Below are 5,000 nucleotides of genomic sequence, written 5' to 3'. Positions count from 1 at the left end.
CAGTCTTCACCCATGCAAAGCATGGACATCACCCAGAATCGGGTGTTGATATAGAACTTTCAAATATCTCACAGAACTGTTATTTCTCTTCTTTACATCCTGTGTGATTAGAATGCATGCATTAATCAGCTTTGGAAAATTCCTGTATGCACCCTAGCACCCTAGTTTTTCGTTGACAGGTACCGATGCTGTGAGCAGCTGGTTGGCCTGTTGGATATGGTAAAACACCTGTCTGAATATCACAGTTTTATCTCTCTTTATAATTTAATAAACAGATATCATAATATACTGATAGATTACTAGTTATATAGTTTCGCTTTTGTTTCATGTGATATTATACAAGAAAAAAAAAAAATCAAATGTGAGTATGTGCAATGAAATTATGATATGGAATCATAATGAGTCCAGTAAAAAAATCATAAATTAGCAGATTGCTAAAGGTATTCTATGGGGGAGAGCTATAAAATGTGCTATGAGTGGAGACAAGGCCATCAGTAACCTGACATTTTATCACCTAACTACTTGTTCTCTTCTATGAAATATCTCATGCTTTTTTATTTATTGTTGATGGCAATTCTTTATATTCAGCCAAAAATTACAATGACATTTTCATCAAATGATATCCATTATATCAAATATCAAAACATGAATGTTTGTGTGTGTGTGAGCACGAGATAGATAGATAAATAGAGAGGCGCAGAGAGAGAGAGAGAGAGAGAGAGAGAGAGAGAGAGAGAGAGAGAGAGAGAGAGAGAGAGAGAGAGAGAGAGAGAGAGATAGGTAAGGGGGGGGGAGGAGACAGATAGAGGAGGGAGAAAGAGAGAAACTGATAGATAAACATAGAGATTCGAAATGTGGTTAAGTCTCCCCTTCGTAACGTAGAGACCCTGACGTCTTTCAAATGCTCGAACACCGAGACTTCCAGTAATATTACGCCAACCGGCGTTTAGAATGTTAAAACTTTCTTCTGATTTCATCGGCTTTTTGACGCAGAAACTAGTGGAAACACATGTGCGCGCACACACACACACACACAAATATATATATATATATATATATATATATATATATATATATATATATATATATATACATATATATATATATATATATATATATATATATATATATATATATATATATATATATATACGTATATATATATATATATATATATATATATATATATATATATATATATATATCAACACAAACAAATAATAGCAAAAATATGATTTGCATTGGATGTACATGGCAAGTACGTTTCGCGATATGACCAGTGGAGTAGATCTTCCTATTCCAAAGTTTACTTTTTTTTTCTATTCCAAAGTTTAATTTTGATGACAGTGTGTGAAAGTATCACCTTACTACCTTCAATGCAGTTCGTAAGATGACAAATAGTATATCTCTTCAGAAACATTTTTGTATAGATCCTTTTTATCTACTTTTTTTAAAATTTCAGTTAGTGATTTTCTTTCATCCTCTTTCAACACACAGACACACACGCACACACACACACACACACACACACACACACACACACACACACGCACACGCACACACACACACACACACACACGCACACACACACGCACACGCACACACACACACACACACACACACACCACACGCACACACACACACACACACACACACACACACACACACACACACACACACCACACACACACCACACACACACACACACACACACACACACACACACAGGTAAGGTACACGGGCGTCATGACGTCACAGTTGCAGCCAACCAATCCGGAAATTTGTTGTCCCATATCCGGACCTTTGACCACGGTATACCAAGCCAAATTCAAGATATTGGCTCTTCAAGTTTATGCATATAGAAACAGTAAATGTAATAACATAACATGCTATTATATAGTACATGCTTGCGTCTTAACTATACTGATTCATCCAGGTGAACAGTATTGCGAAATGCTTGAGGTTTAAGTCTTAATTACTCGTACCACACGATGCAGTGGGAGCATTTACTGTTTTCTTTCGTGCAAATGGGAATGTAAGACGAAACCTTCATTTGTACCGTTTTTCAAGTAACCATGAAAGGTAAAGAATAGATTACAGTATCTGAAACTGACTGTAAATTCAATTAACACATACATGTACATACATAAAAAAAAAAATAATAATAAAAAAAATAAACAGATGAACAGATGAAGCTTAATTATGTGTTCGAAGAGTGTTTCAGAGTTCATATAGGTAGGGCCTCATATCATAGCAATATTAGCAATAGAGACCTTATAGATCATTTGTAGCGTCATAATTACGCTTTGCTCTGAAGGATCATCAAGAGTTGAAATATCAAGAAGGTTAGGTATTTCAAAGCCAACTCTGTCTCTGTGGATCCAGCGACACGAAACAACTGGATCCACCAGAGACAAGGCCAGAGGTGGGTTTGAAAAGGGTGTGTAGTTGGTTGTTAGTTGCCACGTCCCTTTACCGTGAGTAATTATCTTTTTTTTTGCATAACTGCTAGCAACATCCGGAAGGATGTTGCTAGCAGTAGTTGCTAGCAACAAACACTCCAGAAACCGCTGGGGTGTTTGAATGGATGCACATCAACAGGCTCGGGGAGTTGATGGATGTCGAGGGCTCTAGATTTACAGGGTATGCATACTTGCATATCCTGGACGAGAGGGCCATGGTATTTCCCAAGCTAGAGCCACTTTACCTCATCCAGGATAATAATCCCATCTTCATGAGCAGTGTCACGAAGAGATTTCCCCCAAAATTATACCCGGAATCGTCATGTTGCCCTCTGCCAATTAACAGCGGCGTTATTTGTACCACCAGATTGCAAGTGTTGGCCATAACATGAAATATTAAAATGTAATACATTTCAAAACCCAGTGAACAAAAAAGAAAAGGGAAATTGAGCTATTCCAGGGCCATTTTGAAGCTATCTATATAGGTGTAAATAGTAAAAAAAGGTAAAAAAACAAAAAAAATTAGGCCCTTGGGGCGCTAAACAGACGTAGTATCATATTGTCAAACGTCATAGTATAATATTGTTAAGTCAGAAAGAGTAAAGATACATTATACCAGTGTATATGCCATGTCCAGCATAATAACATAACCTCAACTTGTTGGTTGGGATGGATGCTGCCAAGGTCATCTCTAATCTCTCGTCGTTTGTTTCTAGAGGTATGCCTTCATTGCTCCCTCCATTTATCACGAAGACAACTTCTGGTGCTGGGTTTCAAGTCGGTGTGGGTGAGGAAAACGATCATCACAGGGCTGAGTAGTAGCTGCCTTAGTCCTTTGATCACCTTGCTCATTCCTGCAGATGCCAACATGCACTGGCATCCAAGCTTAAATTTATTTTCTTACATGCTGACATGACTATAAAACAATACTGAATCCTCAGTTTAAGCTGTCGATTGCTTGCAGAACACGAGAGTTGCAATACATTACAACAGAATGGTTCCTAAGATCTCTATTCATTTTGACTGCTGCAAGGATGGTATGTAACTCTGCAGTGAAGATCGAGGCTGACAAAGAAAGACTGCTAACTGCAGTTTTCCTTCTGCTCACTGCTGTAGAACTCACAGTATTTTCAGATTTTGAACCATCTGTACATATTGCATCTGATCCTTAGTACTTAGAACTGTGTTGAAAAAAAAAATCTCCTTGATTCTTGCTTTGGATCTCTCCCCCTTCCCTATGCAGACCAAATCCAGCTTGATTAAACTGGTCCAAGGGAAGAACTGCGTTCCAACAGCTAGAACTTTGGTTGGATTTAAATCGAGATCTTTCACAAGATTCCTCATTCTCCAACCATTGGATCAACTGTCTTCAAGGGTGTGAAAACCATTCTGGATGCAGATCCCGGAATCCTTTGTAGTATTGTGAAGTAAATCAGTTCATGCAGTCCTGGTGTAAGGACACAGGTAGTTCTCGACTCTCAGCATACAGAGACTCTTATATGGATTCTAAGAACTATAAGAGCTGCATTATGAATGGAGTCCAATATCTGGAGAACAGTGGGAGTTGCTGATAAATAAGCCTCACATCCACAATCAAGTTTGTTAGGAATAAGCACTTGATAAAACTACAAAAACATTGTGCGGTCTGCACCCCAAGACAGGTGAGAAAGAACCCACAAAATACTAAGCACTTTTGTAGCATTTAACTGTTTGATGTAAGGCACCCACATATGCATTGAGTCAAAAAATAGACCCAAGTACTTCACATCTTGGACAAAACACAATGAATATGATCGTAAAGAAATGGAAGGATATAACGTTCATCTTTTGTGGAAATGCATAACCATGGTCTTGCTTGGAGAGAATTTGAACCCGTGATATGTTGCACAATCTGATCTCCTGCAGTCTGTATGTGTCCTTGCACATTCTGTAAGTTTCCTCCTGAGCAGTACAGTGTAAAGACATCCACAGATAGACTACATGAGACAGCATTGGGACCGACCTTTACAATGTCATTCATAGCAATGGCAAACAGGGTCACATAAGACACTCCCTTGTTGGACTCCGTCCAGTTGATCTTCCAAGCTACAGAAGCTGTTTCTTGCCTGCAGTCTAAACTTACTATCAGCAAGGAAGCTTTGTATAAAGGTATGTAATACTGCTTTTAAACCAGTATCATTCAGTTTCATGAGTATGCCATGCTTCCAAGTAGTATCATAAGCCTTTTCAAGGTCAAAGAAGACTGGTAACATGTGACATCACTGTGCGAAAGATCTCAATTTTCTAAACCCATATTGATTTGGGGATAGGAATGAGTATAGGTTGTTTCTATGCAGATGGCACTATGTGCACCCCAATTGAATAGGTCCAACAGGATCTTTTGGAAGCTCTCCGATAAGTGAAATATCATTTGGGACAAATGCATCTTCCTATATAGAAAGGGCAAGTTGTATGGAAGTTCTGCTGCAGTCCTACTGAAAAACGACATTGGGCATCAGTACTGTTCAGCCAGAAGGGTGGAGAATCTGGTAGTGAAAG

This window comes from Penaeus monodon, chromosome 6, assembly GCF_015228065.2.
Source record: "Penaeus monodon isolate SGIC_2016 chromosome 6, NSTDA_Pmon_1, whole genome shotgun sequence".
NCBI classification, from domain to species: Eukaryota; Metazoa; Arthropoda; class Malacostraca; order Decapoda; family Penaeidae; genus Penaeus; species Penaeus monodon.
Note: the sequence above shows the minus strand (reverse complement) of the source record.